The 27,641-nt window shown below is 37.1% G+C and overlaps 1 pseudogene; it reads left to right on the forward strand.

The window, feature by feature from the left end:
- Positions 1 to 12,351: 12,351 nt before the first annotated feature.
- LOC149197707 (UDP-glycosyltransferase 74E1-like) lies at positions 12,352 to 24,503 on the forward strand (annotated as a pseudogene).
- Positions 24,504 to 27,641: the final 3,138 nt, after the last annotated feature.

The following is a 27,641-nucleotide window of genomic DNA, read 5'->3' on the forward strand; positions in this document are numbered from 1 at the left end:
TTCTGCTTCTTTGAGATGCAAAACCCTCATTTTCCTCTATTCCTGGTTCCTGGTTCCTTGGGTGTGAAACGGGTTGTTGCAATTGCGGTTACTATGTGAAGCAAGTTGTTGCAGTAGTGATAAGAAGGGGCAATGCTTGGTTCAATCAACAGTTGGATGTTCCCTTTCATAGCCATATGTGAGTCATGTGTTTAAGCCTTACAACTTTGGCATCCATGTGTTTAAAGACTACAACTTTGGCAACCATGTAACTGAAGATATGGTTTTAATTCCTAAGCATGAAATGTTATTCAAACTAATGTTAACATTAGTTTAACACCTTCTTTAAACTTCAAAATGCAAAGGAAATGGCATGGACTATATGGTTCAGCCTCTCCGCCTTGTGAAGAGGCTAAATAAGAAGGTGAAAACATTTCATATATTGTTAAGTTAAATATTTTGGTTATTTGCCACAGTCACAAGAGTAAACAGCTAAAAAAGCAGCTGAAATTAATGTCAAGCTGGCCATATCGATTACTATAGTCCATGCCATTTGCCAGATGACAGGGACTAATAATAGATCAAAGCCTTTAGTTACATGCAGATTAATCGGTTAGGAGTCGAGAGCCTGCAATAGACTTATTTCTTAAATATTTGGGGACTTTGTGTAGTTATTTTTTCTAGTAGTCGTTAGAGTCTATGAAAATGGAATCATTAATGGGGTTTGATTACAATAAAATTCACATTTTGGTGGTTTCCTATCCAGTGTAGGGTCATATAAATTCAATGTTGTAGTTTGCCAAACTATTGGCCTTGAAAAATGTCGGGGTCACCTTTTGAGAACCGAAGCGAGCCAAAGCCTTTATTGCCAAAAATGGGACGACAAGCACATTTTCTGGAAAAAATCACTCTAGAAATGAGACAACACGAGAAACATCGTTTTCTACACCCGTCCCATTCCAGGATGGTTCAATGCTAAACATTACCAATTGTTTGGAATACAAGATAGATTTTGGGTCTTAATATGGATAACGCTTTTTCATACCATTAGCCCATGATTGCTCATCATCTTCAGAGTGGACACTCCTACCATTACAAATTGATTTGAGAATTTCTCCTCTTACCACTAGGATATCCACTGATTGGGATTGAAAATTGTGACCTTGCACTCGTCAACCTAGTAAAGAGCCCTCAGAACAATCATCCATGTAACCAACAATTGAAACAAAATTTTACAAACCCTCTCTGGACATTTAGTTGAGAAGGTGTTTCTTCTAAAAGGGTAACATCGCAAAGTTCTATTAGAGAAGCTTCTTCTTGTGCCAAAGCATTGTGAGAAAAAACAAATATTTTTAAAGAGTTTATTATTTGGACATTGAGAACAATAGAAAATATTATTTCCAAAACAATCAAATATTTTAATATAGTTTTTTTTTATCATATTAAAAGTGGTTAAGGTTCTATTGAAATGATATATTTTTAAATTCTATTTAATATTATCAAATTTTTATTATTAAAACATGGTTATAAGGGGTTGATATTTTATTGACATTGTGTATTCTAATTAGGGTTTAGATTTTATTTACAAAGAGTTTGTTCTAATTTGTAGTCTTATATAAAATTGAGTGTGATTACTTTTTATGTTGAACTTTACTTCAAAATAGTTGCACTTATTTTTTTCATATTTTTCTTGTTTATTTCTTTCTCCTTGTTTCTGGAATGTGAAACCTCCAAACTTTGTTTCTCGTCCCATTTTTGTTTCTCATTTCATTTCCCATTTCTCGTTTCTTGTAACATAGGACAAAGCTCATTTTACAAGCACAAGACACATTATTGGGAGCCTCAAACAAGTGTGACAAAGTTTTGTTTGAGACAATATCAAATGCACTAACTCATATGTTGGTCAGAGGAAAGTAGAGCTCGTGTTGAACATGTTATTCAAGGTAGGAGGAGAGACATTAGGGAATCTGATCGAGAGGCTGAACTGTCAAGGCAACCAAATTTCTTGCATTGTTCAAGATTCATTTCTTACCTGGATTCTGGAGGTTGCAAAGAATTTTAATATTCCTTCAGCTTTCTTTTAGACGTAGTGTTGTGTAGCTTTTTAAATTTACCACCATTTTATTATTGTAAAAATGGGTATATATATTCAGTACAATAATTGCATCTAAAGTCTATAGTTGGGGATCTCGATGTCAATGTTTCTAATTTTATCTCAATTTTCTTCTTGTGTTCAAAATTCATGGGGGATAAAACATGGGAGATTGTTAAGATGATAGAAATACTGGGACTTCCACCATTGAGTCTCATTGACGTGCCATCCTTTCTACTACCTTCAAATCCCAACCAGACATTGTCATGATTCATAGTGGAACAATTTAAGTCTCTTGCATAGGCTACATGGATACTTGAAAATTCATTTCAAGAACTCAAATTAGAAGAAATAAACTTAATGAAATTGATATCTTTGATTCACATCATCAATCCTATCATACCTCATTCATCTTAGATAGTTGAAATTTGTGGAGAAGCGTAAACTCCATGAATCGGTTGGATAGGAAGGAATTCACAAACATTGTATATGTTTAATTCGCTAGCCTTGCGGTTCTTTCAAAATAAAAAACTTGTGAGATAACTTTTGGTTTGAAGGTGAGCGGTCACCACTTCATATGGGTTATTTGTCCTTCTCCTATTGAATAAGGCATGAATGAAAGAATGAAAGATAGAGGAAACAGTGAGAAATAACTATAGTTGCTAACAAAAACCATATATAAGTTTACTAGAGATCGAAACATTAAAGCAACTACATTTCCATTACAAGAATGGTTATGTATATCTTATATCTGTGAACACCTAGATTTATAGAAAGATTGTGTTGGTTAATTGTCCCTTCAATTCAAAGAAGTTATGGCGGTGACAACCCTTAAAGGTTGAATAGGTTAAGGCGATGGTGAGATAGTGGATGCAATGGGTTTGGTGCACGCCTTTAAAGGGAACGAGATAATTAAATTTTCAAATTATGGGAGTAATTATCTCCAACACTCCCCCATAAGTATGACCGACAGTTTTAGCCTTCACTCAACATAACTTAAGCATGTATGTCAGTCTAAGTCTCAGCTAGGCTTACAATGACTCAAAAACATTCACATCAACTCTTGGGATGAATTTATTTTTACTTTTTTTTGAGATCTCATATCCTTTGAATTAATTCAGCTTTGTATTTTTTTTTAGGCTCAAAATTTTTGTTTCTTCATTTGATGTTGCAGTCGTTACATTGTTTTATCTTTGTTTATCATAAAAACATACAAAATCATTTCAAGTTTTCCATGCATGTCCTCTACTTCATCAAAACTATTTTTGTATGTGGACTGCTTCCATATGTCATCTTTCGTAGCTTTCTCTTCATCATCAATATTTTGATTATATATTTGCTACAACATAAGCTCAGAATAAAATTTTATTTCCTCTTGGCTCCATTGCTAAAAAAATTATTCAACATTTCCTTCTTCAATTTTTTCATATTCTTCCATGTCATTTTCTTCATGATCTCCTTTTGCTACAATTGGGAGATGATTTTCCTATTTACCTACACACTCAAAATCAATGTTAAGTTTATATCAAAAAATATTTTCAAATATATGTTAAGTAAAGTACCTGATCTAACAGCAACAATCTATAATGTAGAGATGCTTCACAAAAATCAAAATAATAAGTTAGAAAGTCATATATATATATATATATATATATATATATATATATATATATATATATATAGACACGTTACAAAGTCAAAATAAAAATAAATAAATAACCGAGAATGAAAATAATAATCTAAACGTTAAATGATATCATTAATAAATTAAAATAAATGTAAAAAGAATAAATGAAAATAAAAATAAGTGGATAATACCAAAAATAAAATAATCAAAATAAGAAATATAAAGTCAAGATTTTTTTTTTTTGATAAGTAAGAGAGGAACCTTCTATTAATCAAAGTAAATTACAAAATATACAGAGTGCCCCAGACAGTAGGGGCCGCGTAAATCACAAAATATACAAAGTACCCCAGACAGTAGGTGTCACGCCCCCAATTCCTTTTTCGTTAAATTGGCCGGGTGCGGCACCGCCTAAGTTATTAAGATGTTCCATCGTTAATAAACTTTATGAACTACGCCTTAACAATTCATAATACACATGAATTCATATTATTAATGTGCGGAAACAATTAACAATATACAATAATAAAATCAACTCGGCAATAATAATAATAATCAATCTTTTATTATATATGCGAAGTTACATGACTGGGAGCCGCGCTCAACCGGCGTTCCATAAACGGGAGGGTGCCCGCCCGTGCAAGAGTGCACGGTGGTCTGTCGAGACTCCACCAAAATACAAGTTACAATAATATAAGAGCTCACAAACTCGGCGTTGGGCAGGCCGCCGCACCCGTGCACGACCCCTGCCCAAGCCACACCCCAATCCAAGTGCGATATTGGTGTGGGCGCCCGTGCGCACCACCGGAACCTCTACACAACCCTCGCCCAGCTTGGCGGGCTCATCCACCCGAGCTGCGGTAAACCTGCGCCTTCTCCAAGTGCGCACTACCTTTGTGCGACGAAGAGCGATGTGAGTTCGATGTCCAAATGATCATGCGATCTTCCAAGTTTATATGCGCTCTATGGTGGTTGCCTTCCCATCTGGCCGACCTCCAAAACGCATAACCTTTCACCCACCAACCGCTCCATCCATCGTCGGCTCGCCCAACATGGCTTGCTCCTTGGTCGGCTTGAATACATAAGGCGAGTTGCCTGTCCGCCTTATAAGTAGGCGAGCACCCTCCATAACCGCGCGTGCATTATCACTTGTGCTATCGGCGTTTCATGGAGCACTCGCACCAACACTTAGTCAAATTCGTGAGTCGGAGGAGCATGCGCCCGGTATGAACCGCAGGGTGTTACATCCTCCCCCACCAGAAGTCATTGTCGTCCCGACAATTCCTGCTCTGCTTCTCAATTTCCTGTCATGCTTCGCGATCTTGTTCTTCCATCTCCAAAGTGAATCCTCCGTTTCCCAACTGTCCTCCTCCGGTGCATCTTTCCATCTGCAAAGAAATTCCCGTCGCATGTGGCAACCAACTCTCGTAGTTCTGAGACTCAAAATCTTCTCCAACTCTAGTCCTGGTCTGTCTAGAATCCCGGCTGGTCCTCTCGTCGATTCAACCCTCTCTGTATGGTCTGAATCAAGTCTACATCTCTTCAACTGACTCACATGAAAAACTGGGTGTTTCATGTTCATATGGCGTGGAAGCTCCAGCTCGTAAGCAACTTCCCCCACTCTCTTCTTTACTCGGAATGGTCCCTCATACTTCCGTGTCAGTTTGCTCGTTGTCCCCTTGGTTGGCTGAAACTGCTCTCCGGTAATCCTGAGAAACACCATATCTCCCACACTGAAGTGTGCCTCCCATCTTCCACGATCAGCATACTTTTTCATCCTCCTTGCAGCATTGTGCAAGCGTAATCGTGCTAACTCCAAGGTCTCCTCCCAAGCCTTCATGAACTTCTTCGCATGAGGACTTCTCAAGAAGCCTCCCGTCAGTATGGTATGCGGTGCAACCGGCATTTGTCCATTCCCCAACTCAAATGGACTATACCCCGTCGTGAAACTCTTTTGAATATTGTAGCTAAACTGAGCAATATCCAAGAGTTCAGGCCAATTCTTCTGATCAGCCGTCACATAATGTCGCAAGTAGTCCTCCAGCAATGCGTTGATCCTCTCGGTCTGCCCATCTGTCTGCGGATGGTAACTCGAACTCATCAACAACTCTGTCCCGACCAACTTGAACAATGTGGTCCAAAATCTCCCTGTAAAACGCGGATCTCTATCCGACACAATACTCAATGGCATCCCCCAATACTTCACTATGTTCTTAAAGAACAACTCTGCAGTCCGCTCGGCTCCACAAGGTATCTTTGTAGGAACAAAGACATCATACTTGGAAAAACGATCGACCACGACCATGATCCCATTATACCCCTGAACCTGTGGTAACTGAGTGATGAAGTCCATTGAGACACTCATCCATGGTCTCTCTGGAATCGGTAAAGGCTACAACAGTCCTCCTTGCCTCTGAGTATCCGATTTGTCATGCTGACAAATGATGCACGTATGTACATACTCCTCCACATCCTCTCTCATCTTCTCCCAAAAGAATCCTCTCTCCAACAATGCCAAAGAACGACGCATCCCTGGGTGGCCAGCCCATGGCGAGTCATGGCACTCCTTCAAAAGGTGCCTCCTGAGTCCGGATGACTTTGGAACATAGAGTCGGTTTCCAAAGAACAAGAACCCGTCTCGTAGAAAGAATTTTCGTGTCTTCCCCTCCTTTATCTGCTTCACTATATTTTGCGCCAAAGTATCGGTTTCAACACTTCCCTTGATCTTGTTTTGCATCTCTTCTGACATCTGAACTCGACTCCTACTCCTTGCTGCTCGGTCTTCTTCCTCCTCCAATGCTGCAAGTTGTCCCTTCCTGCTAAGGGTATCTGCTACCGCATTGTGTCTACCCGGTCTATACTCGATAGTCATGTCGAATTCTGCCAAGAAGTCCTGCCAATGAGCTTGCTTCGCAGAAAGCTTCGGTTGTGATGCAAAATAACTTGCTGCAACGTTGTCAGTCTTGACAACAAACGGCTTCCCAATCAGGTAATGCCTCCACAAATGAAGACAATGGATGATGGCAGTCATCTCCTTCTCATGGACCGGATACCTTCGTTCTCTATCCTGCAACTTCCGACTCTCATACGCCACTGGATTCCCATCCTGAATAAGAACTCCTCCTATGGCAAAATCTGAAGCATCAGTGTGTACCTCAAACGGTCTCTCAAAGTCAGGCAACTTCAGTGTCGGTGTTGTAACCATCCTCTTCTTCAAGTCATCAAATGCCTCTTGACATTTGCTCGTCCAACTCCACCTCTTGTCTTTCTTCAATAAGTCTGTAAGTGTCGATGTCACCTTGGAGTACCCCTCTACAAACTTCCGTTGGTAGTTGGTCATGCCCAAAAACACCCTCATCTCATGGAAATTCTTCGGTTCAACCCAGTCCTCAATCGCCTTCACCCTGCTCGGCTCCATCCGTATGTAACCTTGACCAACAATATGCCCAAGGAACGGAATCTCGGTCTGAGCGAACACACACTTGGACTTCTTCAAGAACAACTGATTTGCCCTCAGTGCCTCGAATACCATCGCCAAGTGTTTCTTATGATCCTCCATGTTGTCACTGAACACCACTATATCGTCCAAGTATACTACTACGAACGAATCCAAGTATGGTCGTAGAACATCGTTCATCAAAGTGCAAAACGTAGCAGGAGCATTACACAACCCAAATGGCATAACAAGGAACTCAAAGCTACCATACTTTGTTACTATCGCGGTCTTCTTCTCGTCTCCTTCAGCTATCCGCACCTGATAATACCAATGCCTCAAGTCCAGCTTGGAAAACACTCGGGCTTTCGCAAGCTTATCAAAGCAATCAACAGCCAATGGCAAAGGATACCTGTTCCTTACCGTCTGCTTGTTCAATGCACGGTAATCACAGCACATCCGTAGCTCATTCGAATCCTTCTTCCACTGGAACAATACCGAAGCTCCATAAGTGGACCTTGAAGGTCTAATGAAACCTGCCTCAGTTAACTCCTTTAACTGGCATTTCAATTCCTCCAACTCAGGCCCTGACAATCGATAAGGTGCTTTAGCCGGGGGTTGCTTTCCTAGCTCGAGCTCAATACTGTGGTCCACTGCACGCCTTGGTGGAAGTTTCTTCGGAAGCTCATCAGGCATCAAATCCGCATACTTGGTAAGCACATCAGATATCTCATCTAGAACAGGCGTCCCCACTCCATCACCTTCAACATCCTTGAACACCACTGCATATGTTTCCATATTTGAATCCTTCATAGCCTTCTCCAAACTCAGTGCCGAAACATGCTGCACCTTGACTTCCCTTCTTTGCCTATGAGTGGGCAAAGTCCAAGTTTGTGACTGTCCAACCAGCACCACCTCATCACAGAAGGGGACAACAATAGCCTTGTTGCCCTTCAAGAAATCTTGTCCAAGTATCACATCAAAGTCGTTCATCTCCATCACCGTGAAGTCCAACTGACCCTTCCAGTCTTTTATCTGCACAGGTACATCGTGTACCAAACCCGCCACCTTAGCTCTAGAGTTCACTGCCTTGACCTCCATATTTGATGGGGTGATCGTCAGCCCAGCCTCTTTTGCCAACCGTGTCATCATAAAGTTATGTGTGGCACCTGTGTCCACCAGAGCTTGAATGGTCTTGCCATGAACCATCAATTCCACGAAACCCAGACTGTTCATCCATGATTTCTCCATAACCTTATCTGCATCGGCTTCACCTGCCATGAGCAACCCTGCTCTATCAGGCTTCACCATTTCACCTTCACTTCGTTCAGCAGCTTCAATATCCGGATCAGCTGCTCTGATACCAACTGTCACGCCCCCAATTCTTTTTTTGTTAAATTGGTCGGGTGCGGCACCGCCTAAGTTATTAAGATGTTCCATCGTTAATAAACTTTACGAACTATGCCTTAACAATTCATAATACACATGAATTCATATTATTAATGTGTGGAAACCATTAACAATATACAATAATAAAATCAACTCGGCAATAATAATAATAATCAATCTTTTATTATATATGCGAAGTTACATGACCGGGAGCCGCGCTCAACCGGCGTTCCATAAACGGGAGGGCGCCCTCCCGTGCAAGAGCGCACGGCGGTCTGCCAAGACTCCACCAAAATACAAGTTACAATAATACAAGAGCGCACAAACTCGGCGTTGGGCGGGCGGGCGCACCCGTGCACGACCCTTGCCCAAGCCACAACCCAATCCAAGTGCGATATTGGTGTGGGCGCCCGTGCGCACCACCGGAACCTCTACACAACCCTCGCCCGGCTCGGCGGGCTCATCCACCCGAGCTGCGGTAAACCTGCGCCTTCTCCAAGTGCGCACTACCTTTGTGTGACGAAGAGCGATGTGAGTTCGATGTCCAAATGATCATGCGATCTTCCAAGTTTATATGCGCTCCATGGTGGTTGCCTTCCCATCTGGCCGACCTCCAAAACGCATAACCTTTCGCCCACCAACCGCTCCATCCATCGTCGGCTTGCCCAACATGGCTTGCTCCTTGGTCGGCTTGAATACATAAGGCGAGTTGCCTGTCCGCCTTATAAGTAGGCGAGCGCCCTCCATAACCGCGCGCGCATTATCACTTGTGCTATCGGCGTTTCATGGAGCGCTCGCACCAACACTTAGTCAAATTCGTGAGTCGGAGGAGCGCGCGCCCGGTATGAACCGCAGGGCGTTACAGTAGGGGTGGCAAGGAAGCTTACAGGACCGAAACAACCAGGCCAAAGAAACCCCCAGAATGACTCAACAACAACAAAAAGGAGAGTCCATTGAGCAAACGGGTATGAGACCCATGCGCAACAGACCGACAACCCGAACCAACGGTCAGCAAGCAACTAGCTCGATCAATCCCCGCCGTTGAAGACAAGGTTCCGATCCAACGGCAAGCGCGGATATCAATATAAAGTGAAGAATTTAATAAAATTAAACTAAATAATAAATTAATAAAAAAAATTCTAACCAATCATATATATATAATCTATCAAAATCTAAATAAATTTAATCTAACTAGATAGAATATAATAAAATAAAAATCAAAGGAATTCAATTATTATAACGAAAAATAGAATATAATAATAATCAAAGGATTTCTATAATTATAATGAAAAATGGTTTTATATATATATATATATACACACACGAGGGTTATATAATAGTTGTTACTAAAAATAAAAAAAATATAATTAATTTATATTAACATATATACACTTTAATATAGATGTTTAGTTTTTTTAATATATTTATGTATTTTATTTTTTATTATAAATATTGGTTTTAGATTAACTATGTATTATTTTGATAAAACCTATTGAATAATTTTCATTTTCGTAAAATAAAACTTTATAATTTATTTATAATGAAAAATGGTTTTATATATATATACAAGGATTATATAATAGTTGTTACTAAAAATAAAAAAATATAATTAATTTATATTAACATATATACACTTTAATATAGATGTTTATTTTTTTAAATATATTTATATATTTTATTTTTTATTATAAGTAATGGTTTTAGATTAACTATGTATTATTTTGATGAAATCTATTGAATAATTTTTTTCGTAAAGTAAAATTTTATAATTTATTTATAATGAAAAATGGTTATATATATATATACAAGGGTTATATAGTAGTTGTTACTAAAAATTTAAAAATATAATTAATTTATATTAACATATATATGTTTATTTTTCTAAATATATTTATGTATTTTATTTTTTATTATAAGTATTGGTTTTAAATTAACTATATATTATTTTGATCAAACTGATTGAATAATTTTCACTTTCCTAAACTAAAACGTTATTATTTATTGCAATTTTTTTATTAAAATTTATTAATAATATTATTCGTTGTAAGTTTAAACATTTTATAGACCCATGCCTAGTAACTCGTAACTCGTGATTGAATATTAATGCTACACACTAATCGTCAATAAAACAATATTATCTAATCACATTTGACGTATCCACTGCAGTGATGGCCAAGTCTATCACGATGTTCTCTAAATAAATGATTTCATAAACTTAACGAAGAAGCAATATATTAATTTTAGTGAAAAAAATATTAATGAGGAAAGGGATAACTCACGATGTCGTCAATAACAATAATTATTAATAGGAACCTACGCGTATTCTTAGTTTAAATGGTGTTGATTTCGAAAATAAATTGGGTTATAAATTATGTAATGTGATATTTTATAAGGAATTATAAAAAACTTAAGGAAAAACCTGAAAATCCTCATAAATATAGATTATGATTATAAAATATTATGGGTTATTTTAAATATTATTCAACCCAAGAAATAAAAACTTTTCTTAATAAGAGACATCCTATTAATTTAAAGTCATTTTTAACATTTTCCTTATTTTAACGTAATTTTAAAAAAAATTGATCCCAGTTTCTTAATTAAATAATAATAATATATTCATGGCAATCACCACAGATAGATTTTTTTAATGTCGAAAAAATATCTCTGGCGTACGTTTGCCCAGCCGATAGCTCGCAATTATTGGAACCGGATATTTCGGCAGCAACTTTGTATTCCGACAAATTTTCTGGATTCAAGAAAAAGAAAACGACGTTGGCATCGGTGGGGGGCAGACGACCCAGAAGAATTCGCCGATAATCTGACGATGTGTACAACGTTGCTGATCTCGGAAAATTTGGTAGATCGCGATATCCCGCCACGGACCTGCTTAAAATATAAAACAAAGCGGACCGGAATATTGACGAACTGTGGTTCGTTGTGTACCTTAACCAAACGCGCCATCCGAGGTTTGACATTGAGAACTAGACTTAACCGTGGTTAACTGAGTACGAACCGAAAGAAGAACGTTGCACAGATGTGACCAGAGGAAAAGGTAGACAAAAATTGAAGGTGCACTGCAATCACATTCTGCTCGTCGCTTTAGAATGGGGACTCTCCCGCAGTGCGATTACGTAACTGCTTCTCTAATATTGTTGGTCGTTCACTAACCGGACAAAATTATAATGTTGTTTTATGTGATAAATGTATTTTATTTTATTTTTCATTCAGCATGTAAAATGCTTTCTATTCGTCAAATTTTTAAAAATAATTATCAATAAAAATAATTATCAATTATGTGCAGTGATGTGTGGTTTGACTTCAAGTTTACTTGGGCGAAGCTTGGGAGACCATAGTTCAAATCTCATTGAATACACTTCAAATCTCATTGAATACATTGGCCTCCGGTGGTGGATGTTCAAGACTCAGATTCCCCACCCCCAACTTGGGGGCATGAGAGTCTTGCTTTGTTAAAACCATAGGATCTTAGTATATCGACTTGCACGTAGTTGGATGTACTCATGGTGTTATAGTGGCAGCTACAAGAATTCATCCTCGGTCTCCCATAGATTAGGACTCGCTATTGAAATTACTCTGCACAATGGAAATGTAGCTTTTTCAAAATGTTGAACCAACTATACAATCAAAAAAACTAATTTAAATAACACAAATCAAAATTTCACCTTATTTTTTTCCATAAAATCCCCACACCAAAAAATCACAATTCCATTATTATCCATCAACTCTAATCATACCTAATGTGTTATTTTTTTCAATTTCAGAAGTTGGACACTTTGTGTAACAATTTTTAGCTGGTAGTCGTTAGAGTATAAGGGAATGGGATCTTCGGTGGCGTTTAACTACAGCGAGCTTCGCATTTTGGTGGTGTCCTACCCAGCGCAGTGCCATATCAATCCAATGCTGTAGTTTGCCAAGAGGCTTGCCTCGAAAAATCTGGAGGTCACCTTTGTGACAACCGAGGAAAGTCGTAAGAGCATGTTACAGGCACAAGGCGCTATCAGAAACTTGAAGACTCATAGAATGAGCTTATTCATTACATTGCAACACATATAATTCACTACAGCTATTCACTTATTGTTATTTATTATCTATCTAAATGTTATTTATTATCTACCTAAATCCGCCCACTATAACCTCTCTACGCCGACTAACATGCCGACTATAGTCGCTCTACGCCGACTAACATGCTGACTATAGCCGCTCTACGCCGACTAACAGTGATGACTACGCCGACTTCTAGAACTTGCACTTTGAAACATCTGTTGTATTATCTAGATTAATCTAGCAACTACATTAATGAGGGTGGTTGGAATTAGTTCCTTCCAACACTCCCCCTTAATTCCAACCATATGACAAATATACTATAAGACACTATACTCTTGATTGACATGCCTTCTAGTTTAAGTCTTAGCTAGGCTTACAGCAAAACATTTCATTTTTGACTTCTTGCTAAGGGGTCCATGCTTGTTCCTTTTCCTTTGCTGGTGCCGTTTCATTTTCACCTTTCTTGTCATAAGATAGTGATTGAGATTCTCCTTTCTTGATTGCAGATTAACATTCTTTGTATTCAATATTGCTTCACGTTCTTGAGACTTATACTTGTCCTTAATGCTTGCAATTTCTTCTTTTATTGCTTCTTCTTGGCTGTCAATATCTGCACACTTAAAAACAACGTTAGATTCATAAAAGTAACCATACTGATTCTTGTCATTGTGCTCTTTGAAGAGAGCTTTGCTTCCTTCATTTTTCTTTGTTGACATAGTTGATTGATTCATGTCTTCAACCTCTTTTGTCAATTCTTTTGTTGCTGCAAACATGTTGTCCTGCATTTGATTTGTGTATGGAGGTAGGCAACTCTTCTCACCAAACAACAACTCATCAATAAGATGTTTTTCTTGCATGAGATTGAACCACTCTTCATGAGACACATAATTATCATCAAATTTGACTTCATATGTTTCTGCATCACATGTAATTTCCTCACTATCACATGCTACTCTATTGTCAACTACAAATATACTTTCAGTCTTGATCCCAATTATGATGCTTTAAACACAATCACCATTTTTAACACCACTACTTTCATCATCTTCAACTTTCTCACTCCCCTCCATACTGTACTTCATTTCAAGAACATTCCAAAATATTATTGCATTATGCCTTTCACCAAATTCATGTAAATACTAGACAAAATATTTTCATCTAGAGTTGATATAACGAGAAGTAATGCTATTGCACTTCTACAATTATCATTCATATTCATAGAAATTTCTTGGACAAATTTCTGTAAATCTACTAAACCAAGCAATCCTTCCATTTTAATTGCCCAAAGCTTAAAACTTTTACTTGAGAAAATTGGGAAAACTGGCATTAATCATTTCAGTATTGCATGAGTGTCTTCAAATTCTTCTATCTAATTCAGGTCTACTTTTGGTTGAAGCATTTGATATTCTTCTGCAACTATTGCCATAGTAGAGGAGGGCTCGGTGGAGTGAAGGTCTCAAGGAGTGAGATCTCATCTTTGTGAACAGTGGTAGATTGTGTGCCACCTGGGAGTGTTTTTCTTGAAGCTGTTTGTTGTAGTGCGCTGGACAGAGAACATTGTTAGCTATTTGATCCGTTGCAGAAATTGTTGAATGAGAAGTGGAGGAACAATGGAAGAGTAGAGGAGCAGATTGAAGAAGAGGCGAGGGTAGAGTGTGTGAATGTGCCGAAGCATTCAAAATCTTTCAGTCTCTACGTTGAGGACCATTGGCCCGAATCTACGTGTTAGTAGTAGATCCAAGGGTGTGAAATCTTTTGCATTTAGATTTGTGGTTAGAACCATTGTCCAATTACGGCGACATGTCCCTTGTGTGAGTTTCCAATCTATAAAATGGAAACATGTTAGAGAGCGCCATCACTTACATCCTGAACCTAGAGATTGTAAGCGGTGAACGTGGAGCTGCTAGTGAATGCTGCAAGTATCAGGCTTTCTGTAAGTGTTGTAAGTGAAATATTTGTTGTGTTGCAAATATTATTTTAAGCAAATAATTTTCATGATATTTAAAAAAAAGTGAAAGTGTTTTGAGTTAAAAGATTTTGTTGGGAGCTTTATTTCAAGTCTTGAGACTAAATTTAAAAAGGGGGTGCTTATTTTTAATGAGAAGATTATAATGGAGTGATAAGCTATTTAGTATTTGTTTGATGTGGTGAAAGTTTTATGAGATTTAGTGAAATTTGGTGTATTTGGATTTAGATTTGGTGGCATTTTGCTGATTGGAGAATGTTTTTTTTATCATGGAAAATTTATTGTCTGATACTTATATGAATGAATCCACCAAACTTGATGGAGGAAATTATGTGACTTGGAAATTCAAGTTACTGACTATTTTAGAAGGTTATAATTTGTGGTCCATTGTGAGTGGGGATGAACCCAAACCCACTATTTTAGGTTCTATTCCAGATTGGGAGAGAAGGGAGACGAAAGCAAAGGTGTTGCTGTGTATGTCTCTAAAGGAAAACATTATTCTTCACATCAGAGATTGTAGGACATCAAAAGAAACATGGGATACGTTGAAGGGTTTGTATCAAACAACAAATACAAATCGGATCTTGCTTTTGAAGACTAAGCTTTTATCTCTAAAAATGGAAACAAATGAAAATATAAGCAATTTCATATCTCGTGTCAAAGATTTAAGTGATACGCTAGGTGATATTGGTGAAAAGATGTCTAGTACTGACTTAGTCACCATCACATTAAATGTCTTAGTGCAAGATTATCAAATTTTTGTTTCAAGTCTTTCAGCTAGAGAGAAACCCCCTACATTTGATGAATTGACAGGAATTCTTCTACAAGAGGAGGAGAGGATGAAGAGCTTTAATTTGGGCTCTAGTAGTTCGGATTTGGCGTTGGTAGCCAAGGGCAAATATCCATATAGGGGCAAGCCATGGGACAAGAACAAAGGAGGCATGTTTCAAGCAAAACAAAAATGTATGACACAATCAAAATTTCCAATCCATGATAAGAGAAATGATGATTGTTATTATTGTGGCAAACCTGGCCATCATTCTAAAGATTGCTATAAAAAGAAATATAATGAGTCTAGGCAAAGAAACAAAAGGCATAATGGAAATTTTGTGGACAAAGATACCTCAACCAGTGATGGATTTAAAAATATTAAATTGTTTGTTTCTGATGTTGCATTGTCTATGGAAAATGATGATGTGAATGCTTGGTTCATTGATTCTGGTGCATCACTCCATATGTCTTGTAATAAGGAATGGTTTGATGAATATTATGAAAACATTGATGGAACATATGTTTATCTAGGAGATAACAGATCACGTAAAGTTCAAAGCTTTGGAGTGCTTTTGTTCTCTGATATGGTATCAGAGCAATGTGACCTGCTGTGCGTTGATTTGAGTTCCTGAGTCGTGTTCCTGATAGGCGCAGTATGGGAACCTCAGATAAAAGTGAGGAAATTCGGTTTGAGACCATCTCAGACGGACTTGCAGCAGATGTCGACTAGAACAACGTAGAGATAGTGACAGACATGTTGTCGAAGATAGGAGAAGTGACGTTAGGAAATCTGGTAGAGAGGCTCAATGCTCAAGGCAATAAGATTTCTTGCATCATCTATGGCTCTTTTCTTGCTTGGGTTCCCAATGTTTCAAAAAAGTTTAGCATTCCTTCGACTTTCTTCTGGGTGCGGCATATTTGCTTTATCACCATTTTTTCATAAAATTGGGTAGGTTTATACCCCCCAAAAAAAAGCATTTATCTGATTTTTATGATATTTTTAATTATAAATTTATTTGGGTTATAAATTTTAGATATATTTTAGAATTATAGATTTTATGAATATTTTGGAATTCTAAACTAGTTGCTTATCAAATTTCTTAATAAAGATGCCCCTACTAATTCTATCTTGATCTTCTTTCTTTTCTCATGCAACCGAATGGCACAAAATGTTGAATACTACTGAGGTGATAGAAATAAAGGGACTTCCACCACTGAGTCACTCTAATCTACCATCCTTTCTACTACTTTCCAATCCCTTTCATGCTATCTTGCGATTAGGTGTGTTACAATTTAAGTTTCTCCCAGATGTGACATGGGTACTGGGAAATTCGTTTTACGAAATTGAATCAGAAGAAAACAACTCAATAAAATTAGTACCTCCGTTTCACACTATTGGTCCTGTCATACCCTTTGCTTTCTTGGAGGGACGGAGTCCCCGAGACACAGACTTGGGTGCAAAGTTGTGGAAAACCATAAAATGCACGAACTGGTTGAATAGGAAGGAGCCTGCAAGGGTTGTGTACGTTTATTTTGGAAGCCTTGCAACTCTTTCAAAAGAACAAACTCATGAGATAGCTCTTGGGTTGAAGGCCAGTGGATATCTGTAATGCCCAGAGATAAATCTAAATATTTGACTTTACTGTGGTAAAAAGAAAAACTAAATATGATATCATTAGCTATTTTGGAATTAATAATACTTGTATCATTTTTTTTACAAGATAAGGAATGTTTTCTTGGAAATGTTGGCAACTTCTGAGGGGGAAGTTGAGAAATGGTTGCAGTGACTGCAACCCTAACTACCTCTCCTAATTGGAAGGGTTTCCAGAGAAAAGGAGGAGAGGGGAGGCAAAATCTGCGCTGTAAGGACAGGCAGAAGAGAACAAAAAAAAACTAAAATATGGCTAAGTCTGTGATGACCAGATAGCCAAGCACTAGGTGCAAATATCTTGCTGAGGACAGTGGTCCTGCAAGAGAGCAAGGGGGAGAGATTCTGGTCCCGAAAGACGAATCTCAAGGTTGGGTGGCAGATTGGAAGCGGGAGACAAAGAGAAAGCTCAGCTTCTGTAGAACTTCGCAGGACACAATAGTACAGGGAGCAGAGGTGAGTAGTTATGTTGAAGTAATACTTTGAACATCGAACAAACAGGTATGGAAATTATAACTACTGTGCACAATTAAGTTTTGTGTCATTCATAGGGAATGAGAACTGTAGCAGTAACCTCTGCACAGCTATGACTCTTTAAACAATAATAATAATAATAACAGATTGATCAATGACACTTCGGTTTCTAGGGAAACCGGGAGAGTGATGTACACCTACCACCGTCGTAAGATCGGAAAACTTATAAGAAAAATGTTCACTATAGTGAATCTGTAGGGTTCCAAAAGATTCTGGGTCATGCAAAGTCCTTGCATGAGGACAGAGAAACCCTTTAGGGGAGTGGTAAGTTTATTACATGGCAGAGACGTTCCAACCTATTAACCAAACCCTAGCCACATAAAGATTGAAACTGCAAATTATAGGTCTTTACGCCAGAAGAAAATTGTTTAAGGACATACATATTAAATAGAAATAAATCACCAAAATGTTGGAACTGTGGAGTTGCAGAAGACAATGGCCTACAAAGTCGGAGGGAACTTCTTCTTCAGTGTGAAAGAAGAGAATGGCTCCAAGGGGGTCATAATAAGGAATACCCTGTGTTTTGTGATTGAGCATGGCAAGAAACTATCAAAGTGCGATTTTCGAAAACCCCACGGGTAGGAATTCCACAGTGTCGATTAACTAAGACATTTCTTTTAAGGGCAAGATTTAGTTTCAGGCAACAAACATGAATAGCTAGGAACCTGTACTAAACATTCTCATAAATACAAAAGTAGGAATTATCAAAAAATAGTGTGGTTCTCCATTAACAATTCCTGATAACTATAAAATACGAGGAAACATTGACAGACAATGTTGTTCTCTTCTAAAATTTCTGATAACTGTAAAAGACGAGGCAAATAATTGATAGACAGGGTGGTTCTCTTTTGAACTCCTGATAAACTATAAAGAACGAATGAAGAATCCTGACAGAGGCTGTCATAGCCATGTATGCAAATCATTCGAACAGAAAACAAGGGTTTAAGAAAAATCACATTATATTATGTAACAGATAAGCGAGTTGAAAGACAGTGTTTAATTGAAAACGGTACACGTAATTCTGTGCAATAATAAACTGAGGAAACCAGGAGAATATTAAAGCATGGAACATACAACTATTCATATTTTGGCACTGCGCGTGAAACTCTGCGGTTCAATAAACTGGAGAGTTGTAACAGGAAGACAAAATACATGACAATTTCATAGAGAAAACAACATAACCTTACAAATATATTAACCCAGGAAGGGGATGTTCCAAATATTCAATATATATATATATATATATATATATATAATTCAATAAACCTGAGTTCATAATCATTCAACATTTAGCACTAATAGAGAAATATAAACTCAAGAAGAGGTCATGCTATATGAACAGCTTAAGACATTTACAATAGGCCTGTGCAGCTTAAGGGCTTCTGAGGTAAAAACCCTCGAAGCTGAATTACTTCACAAAAATTATAAATATAATGCATAAGTAACAGAGTCTCGACGGGTGAGCTAAAACCCGAGCAATACATTACATAACTGTAGCAAATTCAGGGTAAGGTCCCTCTCACTACAGTATTCTGGAAAAAACAATTTAAAGACCATAACCAGATTTGAGAAACCCTCATACCCGGTGGATTTGAGAATTAAATCCAATTCTGGAGAACTGTGTCCCATTCAAAGCCAAGCTCGAAGGCAGAGACGTGAGGATCCTGCAAAAGAACATGGAATTAGTTAGAAATACGTAGCAAGCTCATGTCAAACAAAACAAAGAATTCTGATCGCATGAAGCAGGTTCAACCGTTGCTGCACAAGGAAAAACGATGTACACAGTCCAAACAATTAAATGGCTTACCTGTAACCGGATTTGGGTGCAAGGACCAAGCTTTAGCATTCTGAGCACCTCCTGATATCTCACAGAAGCCTGGTTCACAGAGCGAACAGGCCCATGAATGAGAGCAGCAACCAAACAGTGGAGCAAACAAATGGCAAAGAAATGAATTTCCAAAAGGAGACCAAGTGATGTGAACAAGTTCGAGCTGTCCATGGCTGTTGGATCGCCAAGTCGGCTCCAATACCGTCAATTGAATAGGGATCTCGAGGTAGTAGAAACATCAGTCAGAGCTACACATGCCACGTACAGTGGTAGTGTAGGTATTAATGTGATATTCAAAACTTATCAATAGTAAGGTGGCCATGTCGATGGTCATAGATCCATGACCCGTCTTTCCATACCCAAACGATGGTGTAGATTTAACTCGCCCCATGGGCCTGATTAAATGCCGAGTTGCCACCTTCGTTGGTAAATGGTTTCATGCATGCGTGGATGGATACAAATTAAATTCACATTTGAATTATATATATATATATATATATATATATATATATATATATATATATATATATATATATATATATATATATATATATATATATATTAAAATGTTTACATACGAAGCGATTAAATAGCATTGGAATATGCATATGCTCATAGTTTGAAAAAAAATAAAAAAAAAATTGGGAGTATGACAAGTGGTATCAGAGCCACGTTTTTCAAAACTGTGACCTCTGGGAAATAACTAGCTAAAGAGAGTTCATCACATATTTTCATTTTGCAATTTTATTTATACTCATAAATAATTAAAAAAAAAAAATTGTTAATGTGTTAATCTTTCTTCTATTTCTCTTCTTAGGCTAAGACCAGGAAAACAGAAGGCAGTCAACATGAGAAGGGCAGGCAATGGACCACACAGGTTTTTAATGGGTCAGGGATCTGCAATAAGCCCTGGAAATAACCCAGAATTATGGGTACAGCTTGGAGAGGTGACTCGCAATACCAACCTTGCAATATTAGAAACAGTACAAGAGTTGAATTTCAGCATAGTTTATCACCCTCAGACTAACGGACAAATGGAATGGGTGAACCAGGTGGTGGAAGACATGTTAAGGGCATGTGTAATGCAACAACTGACCAAGTGGGAAGATTATCTACACTTGGTCGATTTCGCATACAATAATGGCTATCATACATCATTGAAAATGAGCCCATTCGAAGTATTGTATGGGCAGAAGTGTCGCACGTCCTCAAGCTGGGGTGGACAGGAAGACAGATTAATGTTGGGACCCGACATGCTTAACGAGATGGAGGTAATGGTTAAGAAAGTGCGAGTCAATCTAAAGGCAGCTCGGGAAAGGCAAAATAATTTTGCTAACTTGAAAAGGATGTTTAAGGAATATCAAGTTGGTGATCATGTATATGTGAGGATTCGAGCAAAAAAGAGCACATTACAGTGGAATTGGTGTGCTAAATTGGCACCCCAATTTTGTGGACCCTTCTAGGTCTTAACAAGAATTGGGTTGGTAGCTTACCAACTCGCTCTACCAAGTCATATATGGGTCCATAATGTCTTCCATGTTTCCGTGTTAAAAAAATATGTTTATGATCCTAAACATGTAATTAGGTGGCAGGATATACAGGTGAGAATTATCTCCGATAAATTAGTCGAAATGTTTTCTGTTAAAAGAAAATTGACTTCAGATGTTGCATGTTGCAGATCGAACCGGAAGGAGAAATCTTGTTCGAACCGCTAAACATCCTCGACCGGAGAGAAGTAATGTTGCGAAAGCGAGCTATTACCCAAGTTAAAGTGTAGTGGCAGCACTTTGGGCCTGACAAGGCTACCTGGGAAGATGAAGAGCTCATGAAAAAAGCTTATCCAGGGTTGTTCATGGCCAAAAGACATCGGGACGATGTCTAATTTTAGGAGGGGGAGATGTAATGCCTTGGGATAAATGTAAATATTTTATTTTACTGTGGTAAAAAGAAAAACTAAATATGACATTATTAGCTGTTTTGGAATTAATAATATTTTTATTATTTTTTTACAAGATAAGAAATGTTTTCTTGGAAGTGTTGGCAACTTCTGAGGGGGAAGTTGAGAAACGGTTGCAGTGACTGCAACCCTAACTACCTCTCCTAACTGGAAGGGTTTCCAGAGAAAAGGAGGAGAGGGGAGGAAAAATCTGTGTTATAAGTACAGGCAAAAGAGAACAAAAAAACAAAATGATGGCTAAGTCTGGTGATAACTAGATAACAAAGCACTAGGTGCAAATATCTTGGTGAGGATAGTGTTCCTGCAGGAGTGCAAGGGGGAGAGATTCTGGTCCCGATAGACGAATCTCAAGGTTGGGTGGCAGATTGGAAGTGGGAGACAAAGAGAAAGCTTAGCTTCTGTAGAACTTCGCAGGACACAACAGTACAGGGAGTAGAGGTGAGTGGTTCTGTTGAAGTAATACTTTGAACATCGAACAAACATGTACGGAAATTATAACTGTTGTGCACAATTAAGTTTTGTGTCATTCATAGGGAATGAGAACTGTAGCAGTAACCTCTGCATAGCTATGACTCTTTAACAAAAATAATAATAATAATAACAGATTGATCAATGACACTTTGGTTTTTAGGGAAACCAGGAGAGTGATGTACACCTAGCACCCTCGTAAGTCCGGAAAACTTATAGGAAAAACGTTCACTGTAGTGAATCTGTAGGGTTCCAACAGATTCTGGGTCATGTGAAGTCCGTGCTTGAGGACAGAGAAACCCTTTAGGGGAGTGGCAAGTTTATTACATGGCAGAGATGTTCCAACCTATAAATCAAACCCTAGCCACGTAAAGATTGAAACTGCAAATTATAGGTCTTTACGCCAGAAGAAAATTGTTTAAGGACATACATATTAAATAGAAATAAATCACCAAAATGCTGGAACTGGAGAGTTGCAGAAGACAATGGCCTACAATGTCAGAGGGAACTTCTTCTTTAGTGCGCAAGCAGAGAATGGCTCTGAGGGGGTCATAATAGGGAATACCCTGTGTCGTGCGAGTGAGCATGGCAAGAAACTATCAAAGTGTGATTTTCCAAAACCCCACGGGTAGGAATTCCATAGTGTCGATTAACTAAGACATTTCTTTTAAGGGCAAGATTTAGTTTCAGGCAACAAACGTGAATAGCTAGGAACCTGTACTGAACATTCTCATAAATAAAAAAGCAGGAATTATCGAAAAACAGTGTGGTTCTCCATTAACAATTCCTGATAACTATAAAATACGAGGAAACATTGACAAACAATGTTGTTCTCTTCTAAAATTTCTAATAACTGTAAAAGACAAGGCAAATAATTGACAGACAAGGTGGTTCTCTTTTGAGCTCCTGATAAACTATAAACAACAAATGAAGAATCCTGACAGAGGCTATCATAGTCATGTATGCAAATCATTCGAACAAAAAACAAGGGTTTAAGAAAAATCACATTATATTACGTAACAGATAAGCAAGTCGAAAGAGAGTGTTTAATTGAAAACGGTACACCTAATTTTGTGCAATAATAAATTGAGGAAACCAAGAGAATATTAAAGCATGGAACGTACAACTATTCATATTTTGGCACCACGTGTGAAACTCTGTGGTTCAATAAACTGGAGAGTTGTAATAGGAAGACAAAATACATGACAATTTCATAGAGAAAACAACATAACCTTACAAATATATTAACCCAAGAAGGGGATGTTCCAAATATTCAATATATATAAATTATTCAATAAACCTGAGTTCATAATCATTCAACATTTAGCACTAATAGAGAAATATAAACTCAAGAAGAGGTCATGTTGTATGAACAACTTAAGACATTTACAATAGGCCTGTGCAGCTTAAGGGCTTCTGAGGTAAAAACCCTCGAAGCCAAATTACTTCACAAAAATTATAAATATAATGCATAAGTAATAGAGTCTCGACGGGTGAGCTAAAACCCGAGCAATACATTACATAACTGTAGCAAATTCAGGGTAAGGTCCCTCTCACTACAATATTCTGGAAAAAACAATTTAAAGACCATAACCAGATTTGAGAAACCCTCATACCCGATAGATTTGAGAATTAAATCCAATTCTAGAGAACTGTGTCCCATTTGAAGCCAAGCTCGAAGGCAGAGACATGAGGATCCTGCAAAAGAACATGGAATTAGTTAGACATACATAGCAATCTCATGCCAAACAAAATACAGAATTCCGATCGCATGAAGCAAGTTCAACTGTTGCTACACAAGGAAAAATGGCGTACACATTCCAAACAACCCATGAACGAGAGCAACAACCAAACGATGGAGCAAACAAATGGTGGAGAAATGAATTTCGAAAAGGATACCAAGTAATGTGAACAAGTTCGAGCCATACATAGCCATTGGATTGCCAAGTTGGCTCCAATACCATCAATTGAATAGGGATCTCGAGGCAGTAGCAGCATCAGTCAGAGCTGCACGTGCCACATACAGTGGTAGTGCAGGTATTAATGTGATATTCCAAACTTATCAATAGTGAGGTGGCCATGTCGACAGTCATAGATCCATGACCCATCTTTCCATACCCAAACGATGGTGTAGATTTAACTCGCCCCATGGGTCTAATTAAATCCCGAGTTACCACCTTCATTGGTTAATGGTTTCATGCATGCATGGATGGATACAAATTAAATTCACATTTGAATTATATATATATTAAAATGTTTACATACAAAAATTCTGGGAGTATGACAATATCCCTTCATATGGGTAATTCTACCATCCATCTCCAAAGGAGAGAATTACAATGATGAAAATTTTTCGGAGGGTTTTCTAGAAGAAACCTCTAATCAGGGACTCATTGTTCCATGGTATCCACAACTGGAATTTCTTTCTCATGTGTCGGTCAGTGCATTTATGACGCACTGTGGATGGAATTCGACTCTAGAAGGACTCAGCTTTGGAGTTCCCATGTTGGCAGTGCCTCAATGGAGCGATCATATGTTTAATTCCCTATACATTGAAGAGAAATGGAAAGACAGGATTGAGATTGAGTAAACGATCAGCAGATGGACTGGTAGAGAAGGCGGAAGTGGAGAAATGTATTAGGATGGTCATGGAAACTAAGAGAGGCTTTGAGATGAAGAAGAATGCTCTATGGTGGAAGATATTAGCGAGGGAGGCAATGGCGGAAGGTGGGTCTTCAGACAAAAATATTGAAGAATTTATCCAGGAGATTGATGCCAAGGCATCCTGGATGAGTGGTTGATGAGAGTGTATCTTCAATGCAGTGGAATAAAACTGATGCCATCATAGTGCCCTAATAAGTTTTGTTAATTTACCAACAGTAAAGAAGTTTTATCCATAATGATCATTTTTTTAATTTTTTTTTTTAATGTATCATAATTATTGTGACATGGTGTTTTGTAAACATTTTTTTCAATTATCATAAAATTGTAAAATGAAATTATAAAATGAATACATGTTTAACTTTTTGCTTTTATTAATCTTTTTTAAATATAAGTAAGTATTTTATAGTAGGTAAGGTCTTGTAAAAGGGAAAAATAATGTCTTATAAAAATTGATTAGGGAATAGAATGATACAAAATATTTTTTATGTTATTTATTTAAAAATTAATTTTTTTTATTAAAATTATAAATGAATTAATTTAAAAATTCAAAAGTATGATTTGAAAATTTATTTGGTTTTTATAAGGAATTTTAATATTAAACTAAAAATTTTAAAAATAAACTTTCCATGATTCTAATTTATTAATTTTTTATTAAATTCGTCAACAATAATTAAAATAAATATTATGATTTCAAATAATGTTTACATTCCTTAAATTATGGATTCAAGTTTTAATTGTTGTAGTAAGTGGTTTTTATTTTAATTGGTTAAATGATTAATTCAGGTTATATGCTTATATGTCACATTTTTGTGAGTTTATTAGGATTGGTACTAAGTGATTAAGTTTTACATTTATCAATATTTTCTAATATTTCTTTATCTCCAAATAAAGTCTAGCTATTAATTTGCAATGTGTTTAACTCATTCAATAACATAGACTTCCAAAATAATATTTTTTATTAAAATAATATGGGAGAGTATTTGATTACATAACAGACTAGATTTAATACTTTTATTTTTTCAAATATGCTTATTATGTTTTAATATTTTAATATTTATTTTTATATATTGAGATACTTATATTGTTTATATATTTGTATTTTTACAGGCTATCTATTTCATTAATATGTATTGCAAAGAAACAATAATATATGGTGTAATTATTATAAACAATCTCAATGACCACTTATTGGTGGATATGTTTTCACTTTTAATTCCTCTATGATAGAACCAAATTTAATTTTCTTGTAATCATAACTCGTTATGATATACAATATAAAGCTAAAATGTTAGAAAACATATAAAATTGATGAGGAAATGAAGATAATGATTTTAAAGACAGTGGAAAGAGATGATTTTTTTTTATTAACATTCATTAACCAAATAATATATGAAATTTCAACCCAAGGTTTCAAAAGCTAAGTCACACCAAGGTGTTGTTCACGTGGCCCTCACCACAACTTTGAGCTTATCACTTGAACCATTTAAGATAAAATCGCTTCTGACCATCATTGACATATTTGTAGAATTCACAATATTGACATACTCAACTTGTTAGGGATTTCACAAGAAAAGTAGTCAAATAATTGAACCATTGTATGGACATAACTCCATATATTGAGAATATGGCCCTCCATTGTATTCACCAATTATCTAGGAAGATAGACTAGATACTGAATGTATTCAAAAGTTAATCATATAAGGTGGCCTCTGAAAAAAAAATAATAACCTATAATTTGATGCTTCTAGTGTCAGCTTCATACTCACAATCAATAAGTCCAAAATAATAAAATTATGAAAGGTAGAAGATATAATTCCTACTTTTCTTTGATGTGCTCGTCAATTGTAGAATGAGTCTATTCCTAATACTTGGGAGTTTGTTGAGGTCTAGTTGGTTGAGAGAATCTCTCAAACTAGTTAGACTCCTAGATTATTGTGTGGTTGAGATATTCACTCAACCAAGAGATTTCATGTCCAATATCGACTAACTATCTCGAGACATATCCTGATGTATTTATATTGTATCATCATTCTTTGTGAAATACATGCAGTCGTAAAATCCTTTTCCACGATATTTCTGTCTAATGAATTATTCGTTTTTTTTAATTAATTGTCTTCAATTGGTATTTGAGTTTTGTGAGGGTTGCACACTTGTATTGGCTTGAGAACCATGTGAGAAATATTTCTAGGAAGGAGGCTGCATTCAAATGCTTCAATGTGAGCATGAAAGCTATTTGTAAGCCTTGAAGCCGAGTCAATGCAACTATGGTAAATCACAAAGACAAGCTTCATGTGGTGTCTACATGTGGAGCATAAAATCAATACAGAAAACATTGTATAGACCAACTTGTGGAACATGGGACCGTAAACACTGGACGTTAAACATAGACCAGCTTGAGATTTTTTATCAGTTCATGTGAATATTGGTAGAGGCACAAGGAGGAGCAAAGAAAAATTTTAAGTTTCTTGTGTGAAACTCACAACAATTTGTTCCTGCATAGTGTAACCAATGTTTGAAGGGCAAGAAAAATGATGGTGTTCATCTAGTCGGATCGGTGAATGAACGCGAAAGTTTTAGAGCCATTCTCGACATGGATCCTGTAAATTTAGGCATGTGAAGACCATTTTGGAATATTGAGATATCACGATTCAATGGGAAAAGATGAATATAGATTTTGTATAATTGAGATCTGCGTGCTTGAAGGAGGAATCATATCGTATCTTAGAGATTCCAACATGTGATGTGATTAAAGAGAAGAGATCTGAATCTGAAGATTGAATTCAAGATTCAGGTGCAAGCGATGCAGAGGGGAATTGATAATCGAGAAAACAACATGGGCAGTCTTTCATACCTAGATCACATCGGAGCTTGAAGATGAGACAATAACCAATGATCAGATTGTTGAAGACGAGTCATAAAATTATAAAGAAGCAGTGTTGAAGTCATTGTGAGATCAGGTAGCAAGGAGATGCGATCACAAAGTGGTTGCATATGTGATTGTTGTGTTGAGAAATGTTATTAGACATGACATAGGTTGAAGCACCTTCATCAAATACCATTTTGTGGATATCTCTACCTTTCGAAATTAACTGCACCTGAAAGGCAAGTTGGTGCGAAAGGCGAGGCTGACATTTCTCTATGCCGAAAATTGCTAGCATGGAATCCTGAGGGTCAACTCCACCAATGGTAAAAAGAAAATATTTGCGTTGTTTTGGACAAGTTTGCA

The sequence above is a fragment of the Pinus tabuliformis genome, chromosome 2_2 (genome assembly GCF_031772625.1).
Source record: "Pinus tabuliformis cultivar Carrire ecotype Pingquan chromosome 2_2, CPIR1, whole genome shotgun sequence".
NCBI classification, from domain to species: domain Eukaryota; kingdom Viridiplantae; phylum Streptophyta; class Pinopsida; order Pinales; family Pinaceae; genus Pinus; species Pinus tabuliformis.